General features: G+C 43.7%; 1 protein-coding gene across 1 annotated transcript in view; it reads left to right on the top strand.

Moving 5' to 3' along the window:
• The first annotated feature begins 10863 nt into the window (after nucleotides 1–10863).
• LOC135555870 (parvalbumin-7-like) overlaps nucleotides 10864–18771 on the top strand; it is a 44173-nt gene continuing 36265 nt past the window's right edge. The window contains exon 1 of the mRNA XM_064988652.1: nucleotides 10864–11108. The gene's annotated coding sequence lies outside the window, so the exon portion shown is untranslated. The remainder of the gene's footprint in view (nucleotides 11109–18771) is intronic.

Raw genomic sequence — 18771 nt, forward strand, 5'->3', positions numbered from 1 at the left:
TGGAATGAATTGCTGCCACGAGGGTGGTATAAGTAGCTTAGTATGTATAGTATGCATAAATTATGAATATCACTTTCAAACAATTTATCTAAAATAACATATTCCTTTTTCTGTCATCTTATAATTGTCTTGCTGATACACAAGAGTGAGCTTCTAGCCCAGGCCTTTTATGGGTGATGGGGATTTCCAGTGACGTGCTACTGAACAGTGTGAAGATTGATCAGTGAAGTGTCTTAGTTGGTTCAGGCAGTGTCATGTCAGTACAGTAATTAGCTTCGTCCCAAATGGCACCATATTCCCTATATAGTACACTACTTTTGAGCAAAACCCTATGGTCCCTGGTCAAAAGTAGTGCATTACATAGGGAATAGGGTGCCATTTGGGACGCACACCATTGATGTCCTTTATGTCCCTTTGGCTTGCCAGGACTGCACTTCAGTAGCAGAGCAAATCCATTGTATAATACACCAGTCCTTAGCTAGCACACAGACAGACAGGGAAACGCCTGAGTCTGGAATTTGTGTCCTAAATGGCACCCCATTCCCTACATAGTGCACTACTTATGAACAGAGGCCTATGGGGTGCCATTCAGGATGGGAGTCTGGAGCTGTGCTGGGCTGCTAGAGCAGCTTATCCTGCTCACTGTGGCGTGAAGGGAGAGGCTCTAGTCCCTGGCAGGGTGACGATTTGACTCTGTTAAGTGTATGTTACTCACATAGACCACTGATGAGGTTTTTAAGCTGACTCAAAGGCCAAAACCTACAATCGAACATCATTACTGCGACACAAAACAGAAAGAACAGTGACAATTGAGGATAATGATAAAGCAACACAATTTCCAAAGAAAACACCGCCATAAATGCAGCAACAGAGATATGCCATCCATAGCCATTTTAATTATGGTGTGTGGGACAGGCTGTGGTGCTGTCTGTAGATTATGGACTGTGTGGCTGTCTTATTTAAGGCATATTTTGACATAGGGGAGACCAGGGATGGTTGTAACACAGGATAGTTGTAACACTCAATATCTCTCATCAGGAACAAGCTAGAATCATGTGACTCACTGTGCACATGGTCAGTTTAGTCCTCAAGCCTCATGTGATGAAACAAGGCCCTGTGATAGACTTTGCAGATTTTATTGACAGAAATATGATTTTGAGGTAAAAAAAAAAAATCTAATGCCATTACCAAATGTTTGTTGGTGATGGCATCGCCTGCTTTGTTGTTAGAATCACAAAACCTATATCAGGTTTATAACCGGTGTGTGTAGATATATTTGATGTAAGTTAGCAATGCTAAAGTTTGAACTTAGCTACACTTGAAGATAACTAATGGCTGCAAGGGTCAGGGTTAGTTGGAACAACCTAAGGGAATACAAATGATGGGCCCTCCAAGCCTGTACCCCAGTACTACCATACCAAGGTTACAACTCTGACTCTGATTCAGTGAGCATGTCCAGCATTCACTCATACACACTGCTCACACGCACACACAAACATGGAAAGACACATGTGGTTCTGGAAAACTTCCCATGTGATATTTCACATGCTGTGTTTTTAGAACACTTCACATTTCCAAAACGAATGCAATCACTATTCACCCGGGGCAAACTCCTCACACCGGGGCAAACTCCTCACACCGGGGCAACCTGTGTCCGATGCTCAAATCCCCTCAATATCTCATGTGAAGTGTTCCAAAAACACATTTGCACATTATTTCACATGTGAAATTCCACAAATAGTGTAGTTTCGTGGTATCACATGGTATCACATGTTGAAATTTTGCATCCACACGTTTATTTAACATGAGATCATGTTCTCACATGTCACATGTGTAGTTTAATGCTATCACATGTTGCTTTGCATGTTGTCACGTTATCACATTAACTTTGCATACAAGCACATGTGATCCCTCAAGATCACACGTGTTCAGATGAGGAATTCAAATGTTTAGTCCAAATGTTGTTGATTGGTTGTCAGATGTTGTTTAGTTGAGAAGGGACAGGTAATGGAACGTAAAAATAAACAATTAGGATTTGTTTTATTATTTTATTATTTCTGCCGCGCAAAATTTGAAACATGGCAATGTTATGATTTTAGAATTTTTTTCAAACAGTTACGTTTCACTACCAGCCCTGTTACTGACCGGGGAGGTGGGGTAAAATTGTAACATTTCACTCCTTGTATTTGAGACAAAGTCACACCTTGTCTGTTTGATTTAGAGAGTTAATGCCAATTTGTAGCAGACAGATGGAAGCTGTTCCTATCGCATTTTGAATGTGCTCTAGTAGCTCCAACAATATCTGAGAACTTTTTCAAATGCTAAAAGTGCTTACAACCTTCCCCTGTCTCCCCTACGTTAGCTGACAGTCGTCAAACAGCGCAAAAGTGAAACCAAACTTACCTTGACGGTTAAGTTTAGGAATTCATTTTGAGACTTCGCGTTGCCCCTGGTGGACGGTAGGACATTGACATTGAAATAAAATGACACCTAGTGCCATAATTTCCCCATTTCAATTCATATTCAACTAGAGTCTGGCCTGTGATAAAGTCAGGGTCTGCATCACAAATGGGACCTAATTCCCTACATTATGCACTACTTTTACCCAGAAAATGATTTGCGATGCAGCAAGTCCTTATTATGTTGTTTTTACTTCACCTCCATAACTACCACAAATAAGCCATAGTCCTGTGCCATCTGTCCCCGGCTGTAACCTCTTTGAACAACTACTGTTCTACTGAAATACAGTTGTTCTCTTCAATTCTATTCTATTTGATTCCATTCTATTTCTGTAAGGCCCCTCACCCCTATCCCTCATGAGCAGCAGTCATACAGTGCCCTTCTAATGATAAACCTGGCACGTCTGTATCAAAGCCACACAGACAATTAACCCCCGAGTCACTGAGCTCAGATCAGATACTCTCAGCAAAGCTGTTCACCTCACTCCCACCAGGTCATGTACTCAGAAACACCACTCAAGTCAGTGAGACATGGTTGTTGTTTTGCATTTCAGAAAACACCATTTGACTTTTCACAAAAGCGTCACTTTCTGTGGCTTATCAATTATACTATGTTGGACTATGACCTTGTTGTTTATGTTTAAACAATCTGGCATACTCTTAATCTCTACTCAGTCCAATCAGAAGAGGATGGACCACATGTCTGACCTGGGTCTCCTTTCTATGTTTCTTCCCTCTACTGAGTTTTTTTCTGGCCACTGTGTTCTCACTTCCGCTTTTTGGTGTCTAGGCTGGGTTCACCAACTGCTGATGTTTTGTTTGACCATTATTGAACTAGGCAAGTCAGTTAAGAACAAATTCTTATTTTCAATGATGGCCTAGGAACAGTGGGTTAACTTCCTTGTTCAGGGGCAGAACAACAGATTTTGTACCTTGTCAGCTTGGGGATTTGATCTTGCAAACTTTTGGTTACTAGTCCAACACTCACACCACTAGGCTATGCTGCCACCCCAAAGGGCTTTGTCAAATAAATGTGATTGATTGGTTGATTAAAGTCAAAGAGTGTGAATGGGATGTAACAGTACATTGCAGTTTGTTTGTAGTGGCGTTGAGAAATCAACTCCCTTTTCCATATACCATCTGTCTGCCAATTAAATGCTTTAATATTGTGTAACGTACACGCCGTGAGCAACATACATGCGCCGCATACTGAACCTGAGAGAAAATAATAACACCTAAGGACTGATAACAACTGAGGGCTAAATAAAGGGGGAGTAATCAGGGTAGTGATGAAGTCCAGGTGTGCGTAATGATGGGGCACAGGTGTGTGTAATAATGGTTGCCAGGTGTGTGCAATGATGGGTTGCCATGACGGAGAGGTGGAGCGGGAGTAAACGTGACACATTGTAACTATCTGTCATCTAGAGACCGGCAGAACTGGGATCAAAGAGTTAGCCAGATAACTTGCCTAAATATTGGTTTTATTATTTTTATTTTTTAAAGATGAGCTTGACATGGGTATGGTCTTATTGGCTCAACAACCAAAAACACATATCTAAGTTTAGCTTTCTTAATTAACCATAAAATCAATAGTTATGTATCAAAGTTAGCTGGCTAGATTCTGCTTTGTAGTATAGCCCTCTGAAGTGTCTTAGTGTGTCGTTGTGTCTCACTTGCTTTAACTTCCTGGAAGCAAGTGCCAAACTAAGCAACAAGTTGTTCCTCTCTCTTTCTCTGAAATAAATGTGCTCTTAGAATTGTCTTATGGGTATTCGGTGCCTTTCCAAAGAAGGAGATTTCTATCATCAAATATAGTAATTGGTTGCACCGTACATCATTTCACACGTTATCACAGTAGACATAGAAATCCCCAAATCATAGAAAATCAAACATAGACTGCCCACTCCAAATCACGCCCTGACCATACTAAATAATGAATACAAAACAAAGGAAATAAAGGTCAGAACGTGACACTTACGCCAATAGACCTCTGAAAATGCCCCTAGGCAAACACAATTTATATTAACCTCACCACTCCCATCTAGTGACCACAAAACTTTACTCTCATCCAGTTGGTCAGAAAAGGAAATGTCATTTTCAGTTGATTTTTAATGTAACTGTACTCGATACCATCTACTGCATCTTGCCTATGCCGTTCTGTACCATCACTCATTCATATATCTTATGTACATATTATTTATCCCTTTACACTTGTGTGTATAAGGTAGTAGTTTTGGAATTGTTAGGTTAGATTACTCGTTGTTTATTACTGCAGTGTCGGAACTAGAAGCACAAGCATTTCGCTAACATCTGCTAACCATGTGTATGTGACAAATTTAATTTGATTTGATTTAATGTTTCTTTTTAGAAAACCATTCCATAGTGAGTTCACAATCATATGGACAGTTTTCCTAATAGGCACTCTTCTCAGAAATAGATTTTCAGAAGAAGCCTTAATTTTCAGGAGATACTTTTACACGTCTCATAAAAAAAGTATTTTCTCCAGAGCTTCTTCTTTTTGTTACAGACAGACATTTCATCATGTATCATTTCCACGCTACTATGTCACAATAATGACTTGTACTAATGTGTGATTACCTAACGTTTCATCATTATGAAGTATTAGAGCCGATAACATCCCAGACAGAGGAGCCTGGTGGGAGGAGCTATAGGAGGAAGGGGTCCTTGTAATGGCTGGTATGGAATTTCTGGAACAGAGTCAAGCATGTGGTTTCCATATGTTTGAGGTGTTTGATAGCGTTCTATTTATTCCATTCCAGCCATTACACTGGGATTCTCTGCCTCAAGCCCTATTACAGGGGCTGAGGCATTGGCTTACTGGTACTCTTCCATGCCATCCCAAGGAGGGGTGCGTCACTTGAGTGGGTTGAGTAACTGACGTGATCTTCCTGTCCGGGTTGGCGCCCCCCCTTGGGTTGTGCCTTGGGGGAGATCTTTGTGGGCTATACTCGGCCTTGTCTCAGGATGGTAAGTTGGTGGTTGGAGATATCCCTCGAGTGGTGTGGGGGCTGTGCTTTGGCAAAGTGGGTGGGGTTATATCCTGCCTGGTTGGCTCTGTCCGGGGGTATTGTTGGACGGGGCCACAGTGTCTCCCGACCCCTCCTGTCTCAGCCTCCAGTATTTATGCAGCAATAGTTTATGTGTCAGGGGTGAGGGTCAGTCTGTTATATCTGGAGTATTTCTTCTGGCTTATCTGGTGTCCTGTGTGAATTTAAGTATGCTCTCTCTGATTCTTTCTATTTTCTTTCTTTCTTTCTCTCTCTCTCTCTCTCTCTCTTGGAGGACCTGAGCCCTAGGACCATGCCTCAGAACTACCTGGCCTGATGACTCCTTGCTGTCCCCAGTCCACCGAGTCATGCTGCTCCTCCAGTTTCAACTGCTCTGCTTGCGGATATGGAACACTGACCTGTTCACAGGACGTGCTACCTGTCCCAGACCTTCTGTTTTCAACTCTCTAGAGACTGCAGGAATGGTAGAGATACCCTGAATGATCGGCTATGAAAAGACAACTGAGATTTACTCCTGAGGTGCTGACCTGTTGCACCTTCAACAATCACTGTGATTATTATTATTTGACCCTGCTGGTCATCTATGAACATTTGAACATCTTGGCCATGTTCTGTTATAATCTCCACCCGGCACAGCCAGAAGAGGACTGGTCACCCCTCATAGCCTGGTTCCTCTCTAGGTTTCTTCCTAGGTTCTGGTCTTTCTATGGAGTTTTTCCTAGCCACCGTGGTTCTACACCTACATTGCTTGCTGATTGGGGTTTTAGGCTGGGTTTCTGTAAAGCACTTTGTGACATCAGCTGATGTAAGATGGGTTTTATAAATAAACGTGATTGATTGATTACAATGAGCCCATCCGCCTATAGCTCCTCCCACCAGCCTCCTCTGATCCCACAGCATGACACACAACATATCATCTGATCGATTCACTCTATTATTTTCCTGTTTTATAGCAGGTTATTATTCAGTCTTCATATGCGGATAATGAGATCATAATTATAAAAAAATCTAATTTATTTCACATTTATTTAACCAGGTAGGCCAGTTGAGAACAAGTTCTCATTTACAACGGCAACCTGGCCAAGATAGAGCAAAGTAGTGCAACAAAAAACAGAGTTACACATGGGATAAACAAACGTACAGTCAACAACACAAAATAAAAGTCTATATACAGTGTGTGGAAATGTAGTAAGATTAGGAACGTAAGGCAATAAATAGGCCATAGTGGCAAAATAATTACAATTTAGCAATTAAACACTGGAGTGATAGATGTGCAGAACATGAATGTGCAAGTAGGGACATTGGGGTGCAAAGGAGCAAAAAAACAAAAACAATATGGGGATGAGGTAGTTGGGTGGGCTATTTATAGAAGGGCTATGTACAGGTGCAATGATCGGTAAGCTGCCCTGACAGGTGATGCTTAAAGTTAGTGGGAGAGATAAGTCTCCGGCTTCAGGGATTTTTGCAAATCGTTCCAGTCATTGGCAGCAGAGAACTGGAAGGAAAGGTTGCCAAAGGAGGAGTTGGCTTTGGGGGTGACCAGTGAACTATACCTGCTGGAGCACGTGCTATGGGTGGGTGCTGCTATGGTGACTAGTGAGCTGAGATAAGGCAGGGCTTTACCTAGCAAAGACTTATAGATGGCCTGGTACCAGTGGGTTTGGCAACGAATATGTTGCGCCAGCCAACGAGAGCATACAGGTTGCAGCAGTGGGTAGTATTTGGGGCTTTGGTGACAAAACGGATGACACTGTGATAGACTACATCCAGTTTGCTGAGGAGAGTGTTGGAGGCTATTTTGTAAATGACATCGCTGAAGTCAAGGATCAGTAGGATAGTCAGTTTTACGAGGGTATGTTTGGCATCATGAGTGAAGTATGCTTTGTTGCGAAATAGGAAGCCAATTCTAGATTTAATTTTGGATTGGAGATGCTTAATGTGAGTCTGGAAAGAGAGTTTACAGTCTAACCAGAAACCTAGGTATTTGTAGTTGTCCACATAGAGACTGCCAGAGGTCCGGACAACAGGCCCTCCGATTTAACACACTGAACTCTAGCAGAGAAGTAGTTGGTGAACTAGGCGAGGCAGTCATTTGAGAAACCAAGGCAGTTGAGTCTGCCTATAAGAATGTGGTGATTGACAGAGTCGAAAGCCTTGGCCAGGTCGATGAATACGGCTGCACAGTATTGTCTTTTATCGATGGCAGTTATGATATCGTTTAGGACGTTGAGCGTGGCTGAGGTGCACCCATGACCAGCTTGGGAACCAGACTGCATAGCGGAGAAGGTACGGTGGAATTCGAAATTGTCGGTGATCTGTTTGTTAACTTGGCTTTCGAAGACTTTTGAATGGCAGGGCAGGATAGATATAGGTCTGTAACAGTTTGAGTCTATAGTGAAGAGGGGGATGACTGCAACAGCTTTCCAATCTTTAGGGATCTCAGACGATACAAAAGATAGGGGTTGCAACAATTGCGGCAGATAATTTTCGAAAAATAGGGTCCAGATTGTCTAGCCCAGCTGATTTGTAGGGGTCCAGATTTTGCAGCTCGGCTATCTGGATTTGGGTGAAGGAGAAATGGGGGAGGCTTGGGCAAGTTGCTGTGGGGGGGTGCAGAGCTGTTGACCAGGGTAGGGGTAGCCAGTTGGAAAGCATGGCCAGCAGTAGAAAAATGCTTATTGAAATTCTAGATTATAGTAGATTTATCGGTGGTGACAGTGTTTCCTAGCCTCAGTGCAGTGGGCAGCTGGGAGGAGGTGCTCTTATTCTCCATGGACTTTACAGTGTCCCAGAACATTTTGGAGTTTGATCTACAGGATGCACATTTCTGTTTGAAAATGTCTTCCTAACTTTCCTAACTGCCTGTGGGGCTATTCAATGCTAATGCAGTATGCCACAGGATGTTTGGGTGCTGGTCAAGGGCAGTCAGGTCTAGAGTGAACCAGGGGCTATATCTGTTCTTAGTTCTACATTTTTGGGATGGGGCATGCTTATTTAAGATTGTGAGGAAAGCACTTTTAAAGAATAACCAGGCATCCTCTACTGACGGGATGAGGACAATATCCTTCCAGGATGACTGGGCCAGGTCGATGAGAAAGGCCTGCTCGCTGAAGTGTTTTAGGGAGCATTTGACAGTGATGAGGGGTGGTCGTTTGACCGCGGACCCATTACGGACGCAGGCAATGAGGCAGTGATCACTGAGATCCTGATTGAAGACAGCAGATGTGTATTTAGAGGGCAGGTTGGTCAGTATGATATCTATGAGGGTTCCCGTGTTTACGGGTTTAGGGTTATACCTGGTAGGTTCCATGATAATTTGTGTGAGATTGGGGGCATCTATTTTAGATTATTGGATGGCCGTGGTGTTAAGCATATAACAGTTCCGGTCGCCTAACAGTACAACCTCTGAAGATAAATGGGGAGCAATTAATTCACATATGGTGTCCAGGTTACAGCTGGGGGCTGAGGGGGGTCTATAACAAGCGGCAACAGTCAGAGACTTATTTCTGCAAAGGTGGATTTTTAAAAGTAGAAGCTCAAACTAATGTAACTTTATAGGACCATTTAGACCAATAGATAGAGAGGGATGGATGGGAGAGAGCTGATAAGTTCGTCCTCCCCTTTATAGATACATTATTATAATTATGAGGCACTTGGGGTTTTAATCTAAGTGAAGTGCTTTGGGGAGATATGGCAGCGGACAGGCAGAGCGGAGGAGATACCTCTCTAAAACTGCCTTTGAATTAGATATATAGAGGGGAGCGGATGCGCATCCACAGCACATCATTGACCAAATACTTATTTTACACCATAATTTGCAAATAAATTAATAAAAACTCCTACAATGTGATTTTCTGGATTCCTTTCCCTCATTTTGTCTGTCATAGTTGAAGTCTGCCTATGATGAAAATTACAGGCCTCTCTCATCTATGTAAGTGGGAGAACTTGCACAATTGGTGGCTGACTAAATACTTTTTTGCCCTACTGTACATCACAGTAGAACCCATCATGACCGTGTGAAAATAAATGTACGCATGTCGTTTCTTTCCACAGAACTAGAGGAAGGATGATGATGCAATCACACTCTCCATTGCTCGGGCAGTGGGTGAATGTAGCTTATAATGTGGCTCATAATCTGGTTTCTCATAGACAATTCTGTGTTCTTTTATGTCCTATACTGTTGTAGCGAGCAGCACCCTAAAGCCTCTCCAATCGCTAAGGTAGAATCCACTCTGACTTTGACATCTCACTCACTGCAAATCAACTGAGAGACCTTCACCTATTCACAAGGCAACATATGATAGGGTTGCTAATCAAGGATCAGGTCTTCCCTCAATAATTTTGATCTAAAAGTCTAAGTTGATCCTAGACCAGCACCTGCCCTGAGACACTTTGTGAATTCCAGAACTAACACTGAGCCAAGGTCTAGAACAGCCAGCCAAGTCTTATAGACTAGACATAACATACTAAATGTAAATCTGGGACACTCAAATTAGTATGATATGTTACGTTTGGTATAGTTGCATAAGACAGACAGTTACTTAATGCAAAAACAATTGAGCTGTATGGGTAGGCGTATAATGTGTCTAGCAACCCGACAGTTGCGTGTTTGAATCTCATCACAGACAACTTTAGCATTTTAGCTAATTAGGAACTACTTACTACTTTTTAGCTACTTTCAACTATTTAGTATGTTAGCTAACCTTTCCCTTAACCCTAACCCTAACCCTTAACTCTTTAACCTAACTCCTAACCTTAACCCCTAAGCCCTATTCGAGCTAATGTTAGCCACCTAGCTAATGTTAGCATTAGCCACTTAGCCACCTAGCTAACATTAGACACAACCAATTGCAATTGTTAACATATAATTTGAATTTCTAACATATCATAAAGTTTACTTTTACCATGTTACATCTACCCCTGAGTCCAGGTTGGAACAGGAACTTCTACTGTCTAGAGGCATCTTGTATAAAATAGCCTCAAAATAGCCAGTTATTTTCTACATCTGTCCTCCTCCCAGGCCCCAGAACAAACTGACATGCTCTCTTATCTCTCATTGCCATTCACTCAATCTCTCCATCAGCACTTCATCTACATGGGGTTCATCCCTCGCTCCACATTGTACTCCTCCTTCACTCTTCCCTTTTCCATCACCTTTTCATTCCTTTTCTGCCTCAAGTTCTTACTTCCCTCCCTCCTCTCTCCACTCTTCTCCATCTACCTAGCGACCCTCCCTCTCCGCATCCCTTCTTCCACTATCTCACTCCACTGCTGCAATCCCTCCCTCCTCTTAAACATCACAAAATACCCTCCTATCCCAATCCAGCCCTCTCCCCCTCTCTCCCTCCCTCTCCATTTATCTTTCCCTCCCTCTCGCTTTCTCCCCTTCATCTCACCTCCAGCCACTCAGCGCTCCCTCTTCAGCAGCACCGCCCGCTCTCTTTCTCTTTCTACCTTTTTCTCTCTCTCGCTCCCTTTTCTTTCTCTCTCCTTCTCTCTTTGGCTCACAGAAGGTTCCCAGGCTCTTGGTCCGTCCGTCTGTCCTTCTGCCCGTCTGCCCGACTGTCCGACGATCCCAGTGAAGCTCCAGCACCAACCCGGGACACAGACTCTCACAAAGGTAAGAAATAAGGGAAGATGAGAGGGGCTCTGCTTCCCTCAACTATCACTGATGCTGGAGGCAGACAGGATGAGGGAAAGAAAGAGAAAGGGAATGGGAATGGGGAGAACCAGAAATGAGAGGAGAGGAAGTGGAAAAAGAAGAGGGAGAGGGGATTGGAGAGGAGGGGCGATAATGCAGTGCACTGAGAAGAGAGGAATATAGAAAGAGATGTTTAGACTGAAATGTAGGTGTCTTGAGGAAACTGTCTGAGAACAGAGAAAGAGAGAACAGTTTGATGCATGCAGCGAGGAGAATTAGAGAAAGGGAGAGAGGGATGGAGAGGGATAGAGAGAATGTCATGAAAATGTTGGTGTATCAGCTGTGCTGCTGCAGAAAGCAGCGGGCAGCTCTGCCTCTCCGTAAAATCCCATTCACAAATAAGAACTGAACTCTGGCGACTCCGATTGGTCCCCGAGCGGTGTGTGTTTGCTCCAATGTGCGAGGGGGGGGGGGGGGGGGGTCCAAATGGAAATAATGAGCGATGTCGCTGGTGCGGGTTGGTACGCTTGTCATAATGCAGGCTATAGAATACAGAGACGATCAGTGTGATTTTGCGACAGACTTTGGGACACTTTCCCTTTTCAACTCCTCCCTCTCCTTCCTTTCCCCTTCTCCCTGATTGCCTCGTCTCTCACTCCAGATTGCTCCTCTTTGATACCATCTGTAGAAACAGAGCTGCACTCCTGACATGCAAACAGCAGTCTGTAAGAGTGACGTTACATTTCTGGGAAACTGTCATTGGTGCGGCAAAGTACGGGCAACCTGAAATACATACGGGAGGGAGAGAGAGGGATGGAGAGAGAGGGATAGAGCGATGGGGAGAACTTCAGCAACCACAAGGGAGCTAATGGGACAGAGAGGAGAAACCAGGAGAGGGAGAGAGAGAGAGAAGAAAGAGTGTGAGAGAGAGAGAAGAGAGAAAAAATTAACTGACATATGGAGGGAATGAGGGTCATAATGAGATGGCAGGAAAAGAAAGATGAGGAGGGTTGGGCAGACAGAATAAAGGGAGTAGAGAGAGAGAGAGAGAGAGAGAGAGAGAGAGAGAGAGAGAGATGGAACGAGAAAGAGATGTGTGGAGAGGTAGGCGGTAATGCAGTGCACTGTTACTTGTGAGAAGAGAGGAATATAGAACGAGATGTGTAGATGGAAATGGTGGGTCTTGAGGAAACTGTCTGAGAATAGAGAAAGAGAGAACAGTTTGATGCATGCAGCGGGCAGAAATGCAGAAATGGAGACAGGGAGAGATAGGGATTGTAAGAGAGAGGGATAGAGAGAATGTCAAGAAAATGTTGATGTATCAGCTGTGCAGCTGCAGAAAGCAGGAAGCAGCGGCAGCTCTGCCTCTCCGTAAAATCCCATTCACAAAAAAGACCTGGAATAGACGTTGAATTGACGTTGGTGCCCAGTGTGTAGAAAGATACTTATTTCCCCTGCTCCATCCATCCTCCATCTCTTTTTTACCTACATATAGTATTTCACACCCCATCACTCCTCTTTCATTAGAAGTGAACGTGAGGGGTGTGATGCATGACTCTAGTCTATATCATCTCATGAATTTCTAGGGATTCACTGATTTAGAGGCGAGCGGCTCTTTGGAGTGTGAAATACAACCTTGTGAAATATACCGCCGAAGTGGTGTCTGTCGCATTCGTGGCAGCTGGGATCTGCTGGGATACCCAGAACAGCACAGGACAGGAGTGATGGGGATGTGCACGGGAGCGTGGTCGAAGGGTGGGACTCTGGGGAGATTTCAGGGTTGTGTCAGTGCGGGGAACTGAGTTCTTGTTGGGTACACCTTCCGCTTGGTGGCAGCTATGTGTTCAAGGGTTCTGCCTCTGGTATGGTTTGCCGCTGCAGTGTGTGTTAGAGTGACTTTCATCCTCCTTCTGCTTGAGGCGTCTCTCCACAAACCCTGTCTGAAATAGTGGAGTAATTCAAGCATTCAAGCATGTAATTGTGTGTGTGTGTGTGTGTGTGTGTGTGTGTGTGTGTGTGTGTGTGTGTGTGTGTGTGTGTGTGTGTGTGTGTGTGTGTGTGTGTGTGCGTGTGCGTGTGCGTGTGCGTGTGCGCAAACAAACCGGACCAGAGCAGGCCTCTTCAGTGCAATGTGGCCCCGCAGTTTAATGAAGCACATCTCATCCCTGATCCCTGTCTCTGATTCAGGCACGGGCAGATTAATGACACCATGGAACATGGATGTGATTAGAGTACCAATCCAACAGAGATGATCAATCTAGCCTGCTAGTACCAGTACCAGCTCAGCAGCCCCACATACATCAAACTACAGATCTACTTATTATCTATATATTCTCTCCAATTCCACATAGACGTGTGTGGGTGCCTTTCTGCGTGTGCAGCGCACGTATGTTTGAGTGAGTTTGAGTGAGTGGGTAGCTAGCTGGGTGCCAGTGGGTGAAATAATAGGAGAATGTCATGATTGCTTGGAAGAAGAGAAATTTGTTGTGTGGGATTGTGTAGGTGAGAGGTTGTTAGATGTTAAGATAGGACCAGCTAATTGTGTGCGGACAGATCCAGAGTGCATGTTTGAATTTTTACGTGGGCAGCCTCAAAACTGAACTGTATGAAACTAAAGCACAGCTGCGTTCTATGGTCCGAAAGACATCACCCACAACTACACTCTTAGAATAAAGAATTCCAAAAGGATTCTTTGGCCGTCCCTATGGGAGAAACCTTTTTTGGTTCCAGTTAGAACCCTTTTTGGTCCCAGGTAGAACCCTTTTTGGGATCCATGTAGAACCCTCTGTGGAAAGGGTTCTTCGTGGAACCCAAAAGGGTTCTTCAAAGGGTTCTCCTATGGGGACCGGCAAAGAATCCTTTTCAGTTCTCTTTTTCTAAGAGTGTACAGGGATGTGACTATAATATGTTGCTTCCCCCACTTAAAAGGCTACTTGCAAGTAGCCACACCCATCATGTGCATTTCTGAAAGATGAAATTGAATGAATTTAAACAAAGCTATTCTCAATTTGCGCTGATAGATTTTGACATTAAAAACAGGGAATTGACACAGAGTTAATCGACCTCCGGTGCAGAGCGCTGATTAAAAAACAGATCACCATCATTATAAAGAGGAGAATAAATGGGGGGAGGGGAAAGAAGAGAGTATTTTCCTCTCTCTTTGCTGAAGTGGCAGGCTGTAGTTATACTCTAAGGCAGTGGAAGTCGGTGACGTTTAAGATAAGGAAGGGTCTTTTTTTAATGAGCATGGCCTTATTTCTATTATAGCATTTTGGATGACTGTCGTTCATATTCCATTCACTCAGCTCAATATAACATTAATAGGTTCGGTCTAATACATAATACTCAATGTTCCTTATACCCATCAATGTTCCTTATACCCATCATGAGGATGGTACAACCTAGTCTATGAATGAAAGTTTACAATGTAGGTGCACACTGGCGGAGGAAAAAACATTTGAGACGACAGACAGTGACACATGGACAGAGAGTGACACATTCAATACCATCTTGCACTCTCTTGCCTGCATCTAGCTGATCTAGGGTGTAATCCTTAGTCCAACAGTTGCAAACGTTTGCATCCGTTTAAGAATTATTTTTTTCAACAGAATCAGCAGAATGAATACACCCCTGATCACGCGAAAACACAGTTCACTTTCATAGCAGACACGTATTCCTTCTTGCATCCATGAGCTCTCCTCCTCTCATCTTTTCTCTTTATTTGTGAACTTCAATGCACAACACATCAGCTGTATGTGACCAGGTGAAAAAACCTTTTCAAGCCAAACCATATCATAACCTCTACACACAGCTTGCATCGATGTCACCATATTAGCTAAAGTAATGTCGTAGTCAGCATAGCTAATAGAACTAATGTGTTAGTAAACCCGCTACAATCATGCAGTAACGCTATGGTGCACAGTCAGTAAGCAGCTCACCTTGAATTGCAAGAGTTCCAGTGTTGTGTTGACAATCCATAGCCAGCTAGCTAAAATAGCATCCCTCTGTTTGAGCAGGGTATTTGAGAAGGCTAAACTAGCTAGCTGCACTTGCTAGCTAAGTAAGTGAAACAGATTATTTTTTAAATTACGAAATCACTCTCTCTCTATCTCTCTTTTGCTTGTCCTTCATTTTGTAATATATCAATTTGTTCAAAACTGTTCAACTATTGTCTTTCTCTCTCCTTTAGTCAAGTACTCACCACATTGTATGCACTGCAGTGCTAGTTAGCTGTAGCTTATGCTTTCAGTACTAGATTCCTTCTCTGATTCTTTGATTGGGTGGGCAACATGTCAGTTCATGCTGTAAGAGTGTCCCCTGGAAGTTGTCATATTTACTGTGTAAGTCTATGGAAGGGGGTGAGAACCATGAGCCTCCTACAGTAGGTTTTGTATTGAAGTCAATGTACCCAGAGGAGGACGGAAGCTAGCTGTCCTCCGGCTACACCATAAAGCTACCTTACAGAGTGTTGTTGAGGCTACTGAAGACCTTCATTGCAAATGTGTGTTTTAATAGATTATTTGGTGACATTTGAATATATTTAGTAGAGATTGATTTAAAAAGGATAACTTTTAAATGTTTTACAACAACAACAAAAAAAATCACTGGGTAGGATGATTCTCCTCTTCCTCATTTGAGGAGCCTCCACTGCTGTAAGGAGTGGGAAACTCAGAAGCTGCTGCCTGCCTGCCTGTCAGCATCGTGGGGATTGATCCCAATGTAGTTTGACACTCATGACAATTCATTACTGTGTTGAGACACTCTTGCATTAACACACACACACACACTCATAAACCCATTCACCTAGATGCACACATAGCGAGAGGTCACACACCGTTCCGGAAGAGGACGTTTAGTTTTTCCATTGCTCAGCAGAACAGCACAATACCATCTCCATCCCTCCATCCCTCCAGCCCCACCTACATGAACTCTCACGGTCAGGTCACCTATGCAATGCATTCATCTCTTGAGATTTGGCCAACAAAATTCACTTAGACATCATCCTCCAACTCATAATGCCCATAATGCCTTGGGGTTAGGGTAAGGGTAAGGGTTAGGGTTATGTTTATGGTTAGGGGTTATAAAAAAATAGGATTTGGAATGGGACTGAATTGTGTGTCCCAACAAGGTTAGTTATACAAGACTGTGTATATGTGTGCGTGTATGTATGCAGTGTGTGTGTGTGTGTTACTGATCAGATGAAAGCACATGTTGGACCAAGTGGCATTGCAGGGCTGGAAGTTGAAAGCCAGAAGCTGGAAGGGAGCCATAACTTTGAGTCACCTGCTAATAGAGAATTACGACTGTTGTGCTAATGTTGCCTGGTCCCAGATCTGTTTGTGCTGTTCCCTGCTCCATTGGCATTCCATAAGGAGTTGGCAAGAGAGCAGAAACAGGCTGGCTCCCAGGCTAGTGCTAATGATGCATGGTGCTGGAACATCAGCTGTTGTTCCTCCTACATTTTGCATCTAGATTTCAGACATTCTAGTTTTACAAACTACCTGTGTTATCTTGCAGTACGTGTATCAATGTGTGGAGGGGGGAAACTGTTGTATTGTTTTGATGGAAGAGGGATTTTTTTGTCTGTTGTTTAATATCCAGGTGCTGATGTAATTGCCACCACACCTGCAATACCCTCCCTTTCATGTATCTTCTTTCACTCTTCCTCTCGTACTCACTCTTTTTCTTACTTTCTCTCTATCACCGGCGCTCTGCCGGTCCAAACGAAGGTGTGAAAAGGGGACACTTCTCACTCTGTGCCAAAGTTCAGTCGATCTATTTTAAAGATTTGGCCATGTGTTTTTTTTTTAAGGCCAACGTATTTTTAAACCGCCCGAGCAACAGAGGTCGCTGAGAGCGAATCTAACTTTAGTAGTGACACAGAGGCCACCGCAGCGCTGCAGGAGTCAGGCCGAGCAATTAAAACCTCCACAAACTCCTAAATGAGATCATTAGTGTGATGGGATGGATGGAAGTCATCTGGGAAGAGGCAGGGGAGACGAAAGTGGATTGAGATTTTTCTTTTTATGGGTCACGGAGGAGGGCGTTTTTGGTGAAATAAATGGGATGATAATGTAACATTGTGACCTATTTTGATGCGGTGTGACTTTAAACTCCTTACTCGTTTGGGGTAAGTAAGAGTAAGAGTCAGTGGATGTGGATGATATATAGACATAGATGTAGACACATGCACATGCACAGCACAACAAATGACGCTTCTTACCCAACATCATTTGCAAAAGTGTACTCCTGCTCTATGACCTGAAAACAGCATCCTTCTGCACCACAGTTAATCTACGTGAGACAGGGGGCACTGTTTCACGGACAAGTGGATGAGTCGATGGAGATACTACTGCATTCCCTAAATGAGGTCTCAAACTTCTGCTCCATCTCCTCCCAAGGTTTCGCATGGTTTCTCACTTACCGGCTACACAATTCGTCCCTTACAGAAGACTGCTGCCTGGTCCCTGGCTGAACAGTTCATTCTTAGAACTACTGTTCTCTACTCCCTGCATAGAGAATAGATGCCAAGAAAGGACAACTTAGTGGGCAAAATGCAGAAGTTACCAAACTCTATTCTATTCCGTTCCAATGTGTTCTATTCTATTCCTAGCAATGACTACGATGACCAGATGTCATTGCATTATCAGTGTGATACAAGAGATAAGCAGATAAGCAGGACTTGGAATAGCATTCGTTGTGACCAATATACATCATATTCCACATCAGCTGTCATATTATCTGAAAATGCGCAAAGAGGATGATGGACGTTTTTCTCCCCTCCTCTCTCCCATTGCTTTGCCGGCCTGCTAATACATTTTAGACGGGAGCTGGGAGCATTCCGGACTGGCCCCTGATCATCATAGAGATCATCTGAATGCAGGAAACATGCAATCCCGTCTGTGTCCGAAAATCCTCTTTGTCCCATCTTTGTCCCTACATAGTGCACTGCTTTTTAATAGAGCTCTATGGGCCCTGGTCAGAAGTAGTGTACTATCTAGCAAATAGGGTGCCATTTTGGATGCAATCGTTATGTCAGTGTGAGCAAGGGGCCTGCAGTATAGCCAGCGCTAAACGTCTCTGTTTATCACGTATTACACTGATGAGCTTATTGTCATTCTCTATTTGGGAGTGTTCGGTTGAAGCCTTATCTGTGAATGGGCTTTGGTCATGATACTGTAGTACTGTAGATTCACACGCACGCACGCACGCACGCACACACACACGCGCACACACACGCACACACACACACACACACACACACACACACACACACACACACACACACACACACACACACACACACACACACACACACACACACACACACACACACACACACACACACACACACACACACACACACAATCATACTATCTGTGTGTGTGTGTGCCCAGTTGCCAACAGCCACTTTAGCTCTTTTAGATTGTGTTAATCTCTCTCTATTTTCTATCTTTATGAATGACAACGCACATTGTTTCTTTGTAGAACCAAGAATGTGTGCATCCCCTTCTCCCTCTTTCCTCTCCATCTCTCTCCCCATCCCTCCCTCTTCTCTGTGTGAGAGCGCTAGCTGGACACACTCAACTCAGCTTGCCCCAGGCTCGGCCCCGGCTCCCACCAGCAGAGTGTGAAGACTGTG

This window comes from Oncorhynchus masou, chromosome 15 (genome assembly GCF_036934945.1).
Source record: "Oncorhynchus masou masou isolate Uvic2021 chromosome 15, UVic_Omas_1.1, whole genome shotgun sequence".
NCBI lineage: Eukaryota > Metazoa > Chordata > Actinopteri > Salmoniformes > Salmonidae > Oncorhynchus > Oncorhynchus masou.